Consider the following 16223-nt stretch of genomic DNA (forward strand, 5'->3'; position numbering starts at 1 on the left):
GAAATGTCAGAGACAGTACCATCGGCAGTTATGTTTAGAGAGCCCCTTAAACACGGAACCACATAGCGGGGGCACAATCTTCAGTCCCATTTATACTCAAGTCCAGAATGGGGGGTTTGCCCTGTTGATATGCTGCAGTGGAGTCACAGCTAGAATATTCACTGGATGCTTTCTCCCATCTCTGATCCCTGTCCAGCAGCGTCTCCCTTCTTTTTTGAACAAATGCATAAAATCTGCAGCACACCACAAACACAGTCTAAAGGGAGCTGTAAGAGCGAGTGTAGACTTGAAAAGTTTGTAGTTTGCTTCTTCACTGAAAACATGTGGTCAGGCTGTGGTCAGTTAGGGTTATATTGGATTCAACAATGAAAAAATAAATTATCAAACTGTCCATAGAAACTTCTCCAACAACTCCTGCAGCATGATCGACGTCTTCACTGTCCATCTGTGTGGTCAGTATGTTCCAAACTGTCACATCTTTGTAAATTCTCTTGGCTAAGCACGCTGCTTCTCTCTAAATATTGCATATGACTCAGTCAGTCAAGATCCAAACCATGTCGCCATGCTTGCAAATTAGTTTGGAGCTTAACGTGATGCCACCTGAATTACATTTCCAATTTACATCAACATAATTAGGAAACATTTTTACTAAACATACCTGCAAATTCACAAAACATATGTATAGTAAACTAACCTGAAAAAGCTTCACTGACATTGTATTTATTTTGTTTTGCCAACAATATCTGCTCATTCAACAAAATATCTGTACGAGGCAACTGAAGTTATTATTAACAGCTTTTATGGTTATGTTTAGGCATTCAAAGCAAGGGTAAAATTATTCGGCCTTTAAGTTAAATAGAACGGGTAACGATTAAAAGTGCCACCGCTGTCCCGTGTTACGGTCACGTGTTGAATACGGCCACTGTGGGCCGTATCATGGCGTCAAATACAACGCTCATATATGTTGTTTTGAAAGACCACCGTTTGTTTCCCGTTTCAAACCGAACAGACACTTAAAAAAAAAAGAAAAAACATGACTATGATCATTTCATAACTTTAAACACATTTATTATGATAACCATAACAATGCAGATCCCCTAATCTTTGCAAAGTATTCATTTTAAGGCAAACCAAAATGTTTCCGTAAACCTAACCAAGTTGTTTTTGTGCCTTAAAGAGGCGCTGTGCAGTTTTGGCCATTTCTTGGCTGTTTTCTGGCTTTTTGCTGGCAGGTTTCTCTATAGAGCCCCCCCTACAGCTTCAGAACAGATATTTGGCAGCTCCTATGTTTACTCGTGTCTGACTCCTCTCTCGGTCAGTCTGCCGTTTCCTCTTTCTCTGTTCGTCCGACAATGCTTTCCTAGCTTTCTGCTTCTTTTTAGCTGGCTCAGCCATGACGATAGTGTGAAAAACTCCATCGCTACCTTGTTAGCCGGTTCCTGAATGGGCGCATGTGTGCAGTGCCGTGAAGCAAGTTGTTACATCGCGAGACCTGATATCACACGATACTTCCTGCAAGGATGGTTTTTCAGCTCACAGGCACTAGGGGGGAGCGAGACGACCACCATTCAACTCGAAAAAAGTCATATAACCATTCCAATGACTCCGAAGCTGTTCAGTTAAGGTAAATTAAGCTAAAAAAAACTGCATAGTTCCCCTTTAACCAAATCAAAGCTTAGCCATAGCATGTGTCGTTCTAGAGGGCATGAACAAACAATATATTTTATTGTTTCATTTGGAAGACCACCCATGAGATTCAGAATGCAAACTGAGATGTTGTACGCCCACCATGTAACTGTACGGTAATGGAACACAGCAGTTTGTTCATCGCCAGTGAACATAATCAAGGCATTTTACCTAATTTACTCATTAACCTCACACTTATTTGTTAGTCTGAAATCCTTCTTACTGTATGTTTGACAAACACTACACTGACATATTATGAGAGAGGTGGATTTTGCTTTAGGAGTGGTATAAGATTAGTGTTTTAACATTTTGATACCGTTTTATCTCCCCTATGGAAACTCCTCACTATTGGAGTCCAAAGTAACAGCCATGAATCCAAACTGCTCACATCCTCCGTCCTCTGTGAAAAATCTAACTACAGACTTTTTACATCCAAAAGGCAGATTTTAGGTGGTGTATCATTTTAATTAATCCTTTTGTATAAAACTGTATTGACAATGGCAGCAGGGGATTCTAGTACTTTAAATCTGATCAAAGAAGCAGGAAAATAATTCCAGTGAATAAATCCCAGTCCCTTTGCACATTTGTGTTTTCTGTTCATCCTGAGATTCGCTCGTGGTCAGATGAATGTAATGAGTGTAATTACTGAGTTGTGACACAGTCAGTCTTTCCTTGCTTCAGGCCTTTTGCTGGCAGCAGTAAATATAGCTAATTACATCCTCTGCTCCACAGCCTCTTTATCTAAACTCAGCAAGACACAGACCTGCCCACCCAGCACTTCATTACTGGGAACCAACCTAATAGGGAACTGATGTTTTTAACCCACAAATTGCTCTATAACAGTCAGCAGCATGTTACAAAATGAATAAAGAAATGATCTACCCTTCAATCATACTGTCTTGGTACGATAAGAAACAAAGTACTATTGTGTTCCACAACTATTTGTTGATCTTAGAGGTTGACATTGAGTCGTCATAATTAAATGCCTTCCAAAACAACCCATGTGATTGTTTCAAAATGATGTTTTCTGATCTTCCACCGATATGATTAACGTTTGGTTATGTTTAGGCACTTGGTCAAAAGTTACTCCTGTCTTAGCTTCTGATGAAGGACGATCACATTTGAAATGATCAAATGTAATATTTAAAATGTTAAAAACAGGAATGAATTTGCTGAATATATTTATAGCATGATTTAATGGCTATTTGCTTTACCTAAGGCAAATACATTGATATAAACCAAGGAGATTGAACAGTACTGAAACTCAAACATTTAGTCTCGGTCATTGCTTTCAGTTTACAAATTCAACTTTTTTAAAAATCACATTTTAAATAAAACACTGAAATGTAAGCTTTGCAAATTCAAAATGATGCTGTTTAAACATTGCCATTAATGATGTTCTCCCTACTTGAACTACACTGTGTCACAATGTGATTACTGTATGTCATTCCTTATAATTCAGTGCAACTATACCACTAACATGTATTCGCTTAATTCATGTTTTGGCTGACATCACTGGACTCAAGAAACTTGAAAAAAAAACACTTGAGTGGCTGACAGGCAATGAATGGAAGGGAAAAAGTCGTGTTTGCAGTCAGCTCTTTTACAGCCAGTCCCAAGGTCAACAGTTCTGCACACAGAGGAGAGCGAGAATGAGACAGAGCGAGCGAGAAGGACCGAATTTCACAGAGTTCTTCATTCTGGATCACATTATACTGGAATGGGGGGTGAGGATGAGGTGTCAGGATGACACAGAATTCATTCCCCATAATTCCTTTGTCATATCTGTGATAGAGCACATCTCATTTACAGCAGCTGAGAGAATTAATTTCATCTGGATTCAAACCCGGCCAGTGCCTATTTCACACACTTGACTTTTGACCTGAGCCCGAATATACACAGTCTGGCATTCAATTAAATGGCCATCTAGTACATAGGAATTTGTAATGTATATTCAAATTAATCATACAACACACACACACACACACACACACACACACACACACACACACACACTATCTTCCATTACTCATGTTGAGCAATAAACCATTAATCACATTATTACAGCAATCTAATTACATGTAACAGAGGCGAACGAAGTGTATATGCAGCAGCTCCGAGGTGTTTGTGTTTAAAGTCAGGTGTAAACCTGACGCCTACAGGGAGTAAATGCAACTAAACAGCACCTTTCACAGCCAAAATGTGCAGTACAGTGCACCCCGTCTGGCCACTCAAACATGCACTCATGTCATGTTAGCGTCAGCATGTTTGACAGGTCAGGTTGTACAGACTGAGGAGCTCATTGATCGCACTGCAGACACATACATAGGTGCAGAGAAGTCCACAGATGTGAAGCCTCAGAAGGCATTAGAGAGGTAAACAGGTCCAGCGTACAAACAGCGCTTACTGAGCAAATGGAAGATGAACAATAATGAATGGGCACATTTGTAGTCATTGTGTGAAACATCCTCATTTCTCACACCCAGTGTCATGCTCATTCACATTCCAGCCACACACGCATACGCCTGCGTCTCGCACACCGCTGCTCTTCTCTTTCTCATTTTCTCTGTCAGCCCTGCCTGATTCCTGCTGGACGCTGGAGGTCATTGGTGTTAGGAGAGAGAGAGAGAGAGAGAGAGAGAGAGAGAGAGAGAGAGAGAGAGAGAGGTTCTAACTAGAGCTTAGATCGGCCCAAAAAATCAAGCCCGAACCTGCCCGAGCCCGAGCACGTTGCGTCCGAGCCCGGCCCGGCCCGACACATTAACTGTAATTATGAGCCCGAGCCCGATTTAAACCCGACAATTTTTTTAATATGTAGGCCGTTATAACTGACGTTCTCAACTACAATTCAGAGTTGTTTGAACTACAGAAATCTGTTTAGAATAATACAACAAGGACGAAGCATGTAAACTGCGCTGTTTGTTTAGAATGGAACGGATCGCAAGTGGATCCGAATGAAGAAAGGTAAAAAAAAAAAAGAAACAATGATGAACAACATATTGTTGTCACTGCCCACGACTTGTTTAAACTGCTTCCATACCTCCGACTTTCCTCCACACTTGCTCAAAGTTAATTCTCCTGTTTTTCTTTTTTTCTTTTTTTCTTTACATCTTCAAGCTCCCGGTGTGATGCGTGCGAGAGGAGGAGACTCCGCGCATGAAGTGCTGCATTTGTAGGCTACACATTTGTTATATAACCTATATATATATATATTTATAATATTTCTGATTATGGCATAGCTTTCTCCCCACCCAAATAGGATAATAAGGTAATGGATAAAAAAAAAAAAAAAAAAATTGCTTGATCAAAGGTCCGGCCCGGGCCCGGCCCGGCCCGGCCCGAGGATGTGGCGGAAAATAACGGCCCGAGCCCGACCCGAGGTCCGGTCTAGCTCGGGTCGGGCTCGGGCTCGGGCCGAGAATCTAAACTCTAGTTCTAACCTCTGAGAATATCACATAGCCTCTGACTTTTTAGCCTTCACATCAACATTCAACCTGAGACATACAGTATATGTCCACTGAAACATATAATGGAAATGCCATTTGTTGCATAATCAAAAGAGTGAGCATTACCATTGGGTATCCATCCATATGCAACCCTGTCTTCTATATGGTGAGCAACTAATGTGCTGCTCCAGAAATGTGGAGAAAATGTAATTGCTGCCTGGATAATGTTTAAGTAATGTAATGATAATAAGTAAAGTAATGATAATAAATTTGTATGCAAATACAATGCAACTACAGAAATCACAACTATGAGATAAAGCACAAGCAAACTTTGTTGTACTGTGTTATTTTTTTGCTTGGGTTTTATGTATTTGAAAGCACACACCTTTTAAGAAAAATATACAAAGTGCTTAAGTTTTATTTCATTTGCTTGCATCTGTCAATTTTCTATACTGGAGAGAGAGAGAGAGAGAGAGAGAGAGAGAGAGAGAGAGAGAGAGAGAGAGAGAGAGAGAGAGAGAGAGATACCACAGAGAATCAAATCTATAAAGCCAACATTTTAAGAATCTCAGTTCTTTCAAAAAATGCTGTCATTTATCTTAAATCCACGCTATCAATGAAACCAAAAATCTTCATCGCTTCATTTTACAGTCATGGATCTACATCATTTTATGCTGTGCAGTTGCTACCAAGAAGCACAATGAGTTTGTTTTCTGCTCAAGTGAACACAGATCGGCTTCCTCTGCTATGTACTGCATATTTACTCTGCATTTCTCTCTCTCTCTCTCTCGTACCCTCTCCATCTCTCTCAGACAGTCACAGTGGTCCCTGCCTCATCTTCATTTGGATCTCCCAGTTTGGAAATAAATCACATTCATAGAACACCTGAGCTGGCGAAGGGAGCCGAGTGGGATCAGGGTCCCAGGTGGACCAATTCAAATAACATTCAGCTCTTGTGTATACACACACACACACACACACACACACACAATGGTCAAACCACTCCCCATTGTGTCCTCAAGGGTCACATATACAAAACTATAAGCTCCTGCACAGATATATACATATTCTCCGTCTGTCTCCATCTTACTGTTTCTTTGTTTTGTTTCTGCCCCCCCCCCCCTTTCTCTGCCATTCATTAACTGACAGCTCGAGACTCTCCCAGGTGGAATTGTTGGGAGGCAGAGGATTTGCATTTGTATTTTTCCAATATTTCCTCAGGACAGAGGATCATGAGCTTACCATGGGAGCGAAAAGAAGCAGGCAGGACTGCAGCAGACTGACATTTGTTAAAGATATTCATCTTCTCTCATCTTGTTCTTTTTATAATTTGAGAGAGGGCTCCTCGACCTGTTGTCAGTGGCTGTGGGGAAGGGTGTTGTTGTTGTTGAGGGGATGATAGGTTTGCTCTACCCATTGCATTCTGGGAGGAAAAACATGCAGTTCAAACCCGAGGTCACACACATGTGAATATAGCTGTCCTAGTTAACTGGCGCTCAGCAGAGACAAAAGGCTACTGCTGTCAGTGTGTTACTGCCTACGACTTAGGGCTGCACGATATGACCTAAAATCAAGATCACAATTAATTCCACATTTTATCTTGATAACGATAAATGAACGATAATTAATCACGTTGTTCTCTTTTCCAGACGACGGACACTGTGTATTTTTTGGTTGCTATGTTGACTCATCGTTTTTAAGGAGAAAGTAGGCCTATCAACAGGAATAAATTATCTAAATTATCGTCATTTCTGCAATGGTTTCCCCCCAGTGAAAACTCCTGGACAGTGATCAGAGCAGAACTGCACCCGTGTCTTCAGCAGGTTATACATTAGTTATATAACCTCTCGACTTTTCAGTCGACTTTTGAAGTTTTCAATTTCTGTTACAGTGGGTCTATCCTTCTTGAGGAAGTGTATGACTAGAACTGAGGCAGGAGCACACACTCAATTAGATTATGGTAAATGATTAAAATCCACTTGACAAAGCAATAACACAAGCTCAATCACACAATGTGGCCAGCATGGCTGTTCAGTACCATTTATTTGGAATGGATCCCCATTATTTGCTGTATCGCAAGAAATCAAACAAAATACCCAGAATGACACACACACAAGTTTTTTTAGATCTGATGCCACTATCAACAGGATGACAGCATTTGTCTTTGGCTTCCAAAACTGTTGCAAATTACTGTTGGAAAATGAAATCTGTTTTATGATGTGACAAGGCTATGGGTAAGGTTTGTAATATTTGTTAATGGCAAACTATGTGTCAAACCCAGAGGTGTCAAGTAACGAAGTACAAATACTGTGTTACCTTACTTAAGTAGAAATTTTGGGTAGCTATACTTTACTGGAGTAATTATTTTACAGCAGACTTTTTACTTCTACTCTTTACCTTGTTACTCCTATTTCAGTTCGGCTTGTTTTCATTTCGGCTTGTCATTGTTCAAAAGAACAAAAACCTATCCAGATAAATTGCGCCATCCGGATAGAGTGAATTTGATTGTGGTTGGATGAGAAGTATAAACATATACCATTCCGACACCCTATTGGTTTGTCAGTGATCCATCGTACCAGCACATGACACAAATCACGTCACACTCCAGCGAGGAAATAGCAGACGTATGTAGCCTAGTACGAAGATGTCCGTGGCAGAGACTCAAGAGAACTCGAGCGAAATGTCCCGACCAAGCACCAGCGAGGAGGTTGGTAGCCAGAAAGACCAGCCAACCCTTCTACATCCCTGGCCGTACCTGGAAGAATGTTTAGAAATGTTTGGATGCAAAAACAACTCCTTTTGAATGCGCTGCAAGCTCTACGCACCCAAGTACCACGAGCTAATTATTTCCAAAACTCGCCGTCTAATTTGAAAAAGCATATTGATATTATTTTTTCCCCTTACATTACTTTAATACTTTAAGTAGTATTGAAACCAGTACTTTTACACTTTTACTTGAGTAAAAAGACACCCTAGTGTCTATACTTCTACCTGAGTAATTAAGGTGAATACTTTTGACACCTCTGGTCAAACCATTCTGAATGAAGTAGTGTGGTGCTGCAGAGACATCCAGGACTACAAATCCTATCCTACAGACTACAGAAAACATCTTTGTTTGGTACAGATCCTCGCAAAAATCACACAATAATCATTTTAATTTCTTTCAGTGTTAATCATTTTCAATGAAAATGAGGAATAATGATACAAAAACGATCATTCCCTTCAATATCGTGGATCATATCGCAATATCAGTCAAAATAATCACAATTAGATATTTTCCTCATATTGTGCAGCCCCACTGGTTTGGGTTAAAACATTTTTTCTTTTAACAAACGTCTTTATTGATTTTTGTTTACTTACAATTAAACTACTCAACAAGTCGACCCAACCCGCAACAACGTTTCTCTTCTAACATCTGTTATATTATAAGAGCCACACACAGGAAAAAAAGAAAAGAAAAGCTAATTACATGACAGTATCATATACACAGAACAATGGTACCACTAGCAGTTTGGATTAAAATTACTACTTTGTTGAGGTCAGGGGACCTTCGTCGTCATGGTTACAGTAATAACCAAGTGGTTAGGGATTAATCGTGGAAATCGTTCAACCAAACAGCAGTCTCTCAATTGCTTACATTATACACACATATGTTATTCCTCAAAGAGTTCGCTACTTTTTATATAACCTAACACATTTTAGTTTAAAAAACATTCCCAGATGCTTAGACCCGGTGGGTGCCCGGCGGCGTTACATAAAAACAGATAATTGAGTAGGCAGTATCGTTTGTCAAAGAGCTTATCGATACTGACCAGTCTGGAACCGGTACCAGTTTAGTACCCTTTTTTTTTCTACAGACAAGCACTGAAAAAATACAGTAAGATAATAATCTTCTGCTTTTTAATATCAATCGACACCGAAGAATCTTGAGAGCTGCATGCTCTGTAGTGAAACAACGTAAGAATGTACCAATCATTTTCTGCTGTAAGTTAGACAAGGTATTATGTGCCAACACACACACACACACACACACACACACGCACGCACGCACGCACGCACACACACACACACACACACACACACACACACACACACACACACACACACACACACACACACACACTTATGTCAACACCTGCAAGGCTCTACACAATAAAAAATACTTGCTCACTTTGCACCGCCTGGCAGTTCAATTTGCATTCTGTGTGTGCACATACTAAATAAAAATAATCAAGGTTATAGAAACAGTATCTCTATGTTACAGTCCAGCTATGTAAAATAACTCATATTGCACCTCATTAATGCTTGGCCTTCCTCCACCACAAATCCATCATATCATCTTGCTACCATAAACTGTAGAAATATGCTTGCTACCAAATATTCTACTATGAGTGCTGATATGATCTGAGTTAATTCCTCAAATTCATCTTCAATTCTAAACTCAGCACACCTGGATTATTGCACGTAATGTTGAGAGGAACAAGAGAATGTGTTTGTATGTTTACTAGTCAGATGACCAACGACATTATTTAATAGATTAGAGAACAGCACATAGATATTAAAAAAACTTTTGAAATGTGAAATAATGTGCGACTTAGTGGATAAGACCACGTATCTATTCATAGTGAATGCAGGGAGGAAAACTGGAAAGATTTTTTTATGCTGGAGGCACGAGATAAGGTAATCTCATTCATAGTTTGATTTCTGTGCAGAACAGACCAATGCAGAGACAAAAAGCCTGTGGTTAGAAACGCACAAAGAGCAGCCAGGAGTTAAATAGGATTGTTTCTGCAGTTGGGGGATCTATTCTTGATTTTACATTGAGCTCTACTGGACTGATCTATTCTGTCTGGCATAGGTACCTATGCTCAAACCCTACTGTAGGTGCCAGGGCTCAGTAGTGACTGTATAGTAAGATGGTTTATTATTCCAATTAGACATATAAGGGGTTTCAGTTAGGAGTATGTATTAGTTAGTCTCCAACGGGAGACATTGACTGTCTGACTGCAGATTATTTGCAGCCCTGTCTTTTTTTTTTTTTTTTTTAGCAAATATGTTCATTTTTATAATTATAGCATTATAAGCCAGATATGCATCCAAATGTGGCTCAAATTTTAACAGAATTTCTAGAAAATTGACAAAAGAAAATGCGAATGAATGTGGGTTCATTGAGATAAACAGCTGCTGATTCTCCAGTTGGTTGCCACTAAGCCACTGTGGAAGAGAAGAAGGCAACGAGAAGTCGTAAGTAAAAGAGCTCCAGTCAGACCTCAAAGGATGGAAAACGATGTAAAAAACATGATGGAAATATGGCATTTGTGTTTGTTTCATGCATGATTTTGATGAAGGTTACAGTCTCCTCATCGCTCCACACAGATCAGATGTTTTCGTCTGCTGCCATTTTTAGTCTTTTCAATGGAAGCTTCAGTGGATGTTTAGGCCACATGCTTCATGTATGTCATTTTGCTTTTATTGAGAGACCCACTTTTCCACTTCACCCACCAAGCGTGCAAACTTTGTTGGCGATATTTTGGGGTCTTTTTTTAAATTTTCAGCATTTCCACTCATTTTGTTTTTTTCTCAGCAAATTCAAAATGCAATGTGGATGGAAACACAATTATGGTGTCAAACCGTTTAATCAAATGAGCACATTTCTAGCAAGACTTGACTGACCACTGAAGCACCTGCAAACTTGTTGTAGGATGTGAAATATGAAACATGTCTGCTTATTACTGTAACATTGCTTAAATGTTATCTTTGTTGACCTTAAACGTACATTAGTTATTTGATTAACTTTTCTGAACTTTAAGTGAAATGAAAATGAGTGTGTCTGACTGCTTCTCCTTTATCCACATTGCCATTATTTTTCCCTCAACAACCACCCTGACTGTTAATAGTCATACCCCAAAAATAGCATCACGCTATCAACATTGAGGTATCAAAGATGCTGTGTGATTTATTTTTGTCCTTATCACCTACCCCCTGAAATGAATGATTCACACCTGCCCTGAATATTCCATACAACATGTATGATGGTATGCATATTCAGTCCAACTCATTAAATGCATACAATTTCATCATTCATGTAGTGCAATCATTCTCAGGTTAGAAACATGAGAATAGGTGTTGCACCATTTGATGCAACATACCTAAGTTCTCTAAAATGAAAGTCAGTGCTGAGGGCAAGCTGTTATTTACAGTCCAAAATTGCTTTTTTATGGTTAGGGAAAGATCAATACTGACGGTAAACAATAAACTAACTTCCAAAATTGGTAGGAACTGAACAGCTATTTCTAAGTCACAGTTTCCCACCTTGACCACTTCTCTGTCACTTCTGCCTGTGCAGGTAGACGGACAATACGCTGCCAACTGTAATACTGTGGTGTAGTTACCACTTTTTAAAGTTTTTAACTTCAATCTGAGTAAATGTGGTGTCCCGCAATGTGTTTATTTGAGTGGCCTGACTGTCAGGACATGAGCCCTCTCCACAGGAAACTCTCCTGGCTGGTGCTCCGCTCGTTTGTGCTGATTTGTGCTGTTAAAAAAACATTTGTGCCACTATAAAGCATAATAACTTAAAAAAAACATAGTAGCCAAATGTTGTTTTTAACAGCACAATTAATAATTAATTTCCGTTTCCTTCCACTTTTTGGAATTTTTGTGTTGGAATTTTTAATTCGGTGGATTTATGAGGACTATTGTTGACTGCTCCTCAGATCTCTGCATGGTAAATTGAGACAGCTAGCTAGACTATCTGTTGAAAGAAATGCCATTAAACCAGAGCAGTAGCAGTAGTTTTCCTCCCATCCCCTTGTGGAGTAGCCAGACCCTCCTTCAGCGCGCTTTGGAGGAGGGTCTGGCATACGAGACTAGTGGTCCAGTGACCTGCACTGAGGAGGGCTCAACTCTGTCCTTTCCATTTGAAATACATCAGTTCCTATAAAGCTATGATCTGGTACAAACAAGGGCAAATTCGCTATTAACACACACACACACACACACACACACACACACACACACGCACGCACGCCAAAAGGTGGGGACTTTTTTTATGGTCCAACCACCTGATTGCTGGTCTCAGCTAATAATGTGATATGTGAACAGTTAACATTTGGGGCTTAAACCCTGTAAGCCCGCCCCTGGTGCTACCTATGCTTGGGAGGACCACCTGAAAGGTATAGTAGGCTAACATTTACCTGCAAAGTGGGAGACAGCTCTGAACCTCTGCACCTGCTACAACCTCCATGGTGGCAGACAAAATGTTTTAGGATAAACCTCAAGGTCTACAATGCAAGATGATTTGGCCATTCCAAATTGTGGGTAAAAGGGGACAAACAGAATAAGCACACAGATGTTCTCAATATTGCAATTTCTGTATATTGTACTTTCAAACAGTTGGACTACTCAAACGTGCGAGAAAGGCACAGGAATTCATAAAGAGGCAGCCATAATACCTCACTTTGAATTTTTAAGTTAAGTAAGTAAATTCTAGTACCTTCATACAAAGGGATAGTAGGAAAATGTGTCCTCCTTGATGTATTGGAAAACATCTAATTTAGGGGGGGGGATTATGTGAAGTGTGAACTCTCTGAGATGAATTCCTGGAGACAGACAAAACAATCCACTTGAATCCATGTCTTCACTCTCCTTTTCTCCCCTATTTTTAGTTGTACTTTGTTTGAATAAGTTCAAAGTTGCATTGAGTTGTAAAGGAAAAGGAGGGAGAGGGGGTAAATCCATCCACAACCGCATTACCAGCATGAGGACGCCGACAGGGGAGAGGCTATTGATTGTGTCACCTTTCCACAGGCTCGAGGCTGTGAGGGCTCTTTGTGGGTCCAGCTCTCAGTGGAGGACTCTAGCACTTGTGCATGAAAAGATTCAGTGGCTAAAGCAGCTGGGCCTGAAGGGGAAAGCTGCACGGTGCTAGAAACTCCTCTTTTATGTCCTGTATCTCTCTCTCTGCATGTCTCTGTCACTCCTGCCTCTGTCTTACTCCCTCTCCTTTGTCCCCTATACTCACTCTCAAATGTTTTTATGGGATCAGGCCAATAATATCTTATGCTTGCTTAATTCTTTGATTTGACAATTCTTCTGAGAAGCGCTGTCTTTACTCACACACCGATGGTCGTGTAACAGAACAGATACCTGTGTGTTTTTGGCAATAATGCAGAAGGTTCCTGTCTCTTTGCTCTTCTGGGAAGTGTTCAGACATGAAGGCGGTGGTTGGCGCTGGTTTCTGTGGCAACAATAGTGCAGCCGCCACTGGCCAGATGGTTTCAATGGAACTGTTTTACTGTGAACAGGGGTGCTTAAGTGGTGCACTCTTACTTTAATTTGTTTTAGGATTGGACCTGTATTATAAAAAGAATTCCTTTTGTCTAGTTCCCCATTATGCCACTGTCAGAGAGGCTAATTAGCTCACTCGAAAATGTTTTACAGAAGCCAGGCAGGTGCTTTTTTGAAAAAATTAGATGAGGCCTGTGAGGCCGTGTTTATCCCATTGAGGCTGAAGTCATCTGCATTAAAGGTCAGCAATCAGTCTGCAATTACAGTGTAACCTCAGCTAATGGATCTGAAGAGTCCACCCAAATTCTGTTTACACTGTACCCACACTCAGTCAGGTGCTGTGAAGTGTGGGTCAAGTTAAGTTTTGATAGAGAAAAATTTAAATGCCAAAACAAGCAATCACACACTTGGAGGTAAACAATTCAAAACTAATTATAACAACTATGATTGTTATTTTGGTCTAAAACTGTGAAATTACTATCTATTTGGGGGGGCAGTTACTTTATTGTCAGGATATGCTACCATGCAACGGTTACTAAATGTTTTGCACATTTTGATGAACTAAATAGAACATCTTGATACAAATTATAGCCCCTCAAACATCACTGATTTGCCGGTGGGCCAGTCAATATAAATCCTGCCGTGCACAAAAATGGTTCAAACGCACAGAACATCTTTTGTAAGTTATAATCTATATAATAATATCTAACCGTTTTCAAAGATACAAAACATGTTAGGCAGAATTTGGGGGAAATGTGTCTAAAAATGAACATAACATAAAAAAACATCTAGAATATTTCCATTTGATGGAATAGTGCTAACAGCAATGGAATATTCCACTCATTGCAAACATCATATAACTTCCATCAATTGCTGGAATACGCTGCTATGAACATATAAGTCAGTTAAAGGTATACTATGTAACTTTTCCCGCTTCGGTCCCCCTACAGGTTGTCTCATTGGAACTACAGCCGCGCGAGCTGTAGTTCCAATGAGACAACCTGTAGGGGGACCGAAGCGGGAAAAGTTACATAATATGCCTTTAATGTGGAATAAGATGCCTTTTAAAACATTAAAGCTATTTAAGGGGTCATTCTCTAGTCATCATTCATGTCTACAGTCTCAGAGAAAAACAACCAATATGAACAAAATATATAAAATAATTTAATAATTAAAAAAAAAAAAAGCACAGAGCAAAGAAACACTGGATCAATGGGGGAAACTGAGGAGCAAAAGATTAAGTTGGCTTGTTGATGAAGGAGTTACATGTTAATCCTGGATTGCCTTTGTTTGAATTCTCATGATCAAGGCCATCTGTGATGTTTACTCTAAGCATTGCTGGACCCACAGTTCAATTACTAATTATCTCTCTACCTGCTGCAGTTGTACAGTATTTACACCAATTTTCTTGTATCTCAGCTAAATGGGTCTCCAAATCAAACAATGTCTCAGCAGAGGACGTTCACTCCTACTCTGCTGATAGGGATTATATTTATCACAGCAATGGATAGCTCATTAATTTCCCCTGAAATACCATCTGGGGACAACATCAGACTGCAGTGCTACTTGAACAAGGCCAACACACCATAAAATGTCACACTCCCACAAAAAACAAACTGTGCTCAGGCTATATGTCCTCAGCGTTCGAGCGACGCGGTTAACTCACAAAGCCACTTAAAGTCACAGAAGAAAAGGTCAAGCTGATTGAAGGGAAAACGGCCTGGCTCAATGGTACGTGGCTGCAGTAACAAGCGCATTTGGCTGCCTTCTGAGCATGCTGAATTGCATTAGCCACCTTGTCAGGTTGGAGACACAGTCAGTCCACCCACTGACCTGTTGTGGGAGATGTAATTATCTGCTGTAGTTCTTCTGCTGCGTTACAGGTAATTGATGCTTATTTCCTCAGGAAGGGTTGAAATCTGTATTGATTGTCAATTTAAGTAGGCCAAGTTTATCACTCGGTGCTCTTCCTCCTCCCTGAGGAATCGATACAAATTTCACACAACAACCTCCTACACCCATCTTCACCATCCTAAGAACTGAAGGTACCCCTCGCGCTTATCTACTCTCTAATTCACAATGCCTTCATAGTACACTTCGCTGCCACAAGCTCGGCTTTAGCCTCTTAACTCCCTGCTCATGAAATCTAATTACAGCCTCACTCACTAATCTGGAATTAATTCACTTTAGATGAAGGTGATTGATAACAGCCCATGGAAAAGTCATCTAGGTCGCCCATCAACAGTCTGGCTTCACAGAGAATAAAGCGGTTTAACTTGACTGATAAGGGGTATTCCAGAGGACAGTGAATTTACTGGAAATGACAGCTGTAAACACTACATTTATTTATATTTTAACTATGTTAAAAGAAAACATGACATTTTGGGAAACACACTTTTGGACATGAGAGTGTGTCAATCCTCTCATCTACCACTTGTCAAGAAAGCGTATTTCCCAAAATGTCAAAGTAGCTCTTCCCATCAGGGACTTACTGTATAGTGACAGAGATGCAGTGAACACACACTGAACAATGATATGGGTCGTATGGTGCTGACAACAATCTAAGATGGAGTCGGTGGCTGATGATCACCTCTTCCCCTTTTACAGTGATAACGTGGGCTGAGCCAGAAACTCAGAGGGAAAAGCTGCAGGGGTGGAGGGCTGAGAATCACTGCCTGTCTCCAGGATAGAGTCCCACAAACTTGCTCCAGGGTACAGATGGAGAGCTACATTATAGAGGTGAGGATAGCTGGCATCTCTATTGCTCTATACTCTCCAACATGTGATGTACATCGCTGTAGC

The sequence above is a fragment of the Sander lucioperca genome, chromosome 5, assembly GCF_008315115.2.
Source record: "Sander lucioperca isolate FBNREF2018 chromosome 5, SLUC_FBN_1.2, whole genome shotgun sequence".
NCBI classification, from domain to species: Eukaryota; Metazoa; Chordata; class Actinopteri; order Perciformes; family Percidae; genus Sander; species Sander lucioperca.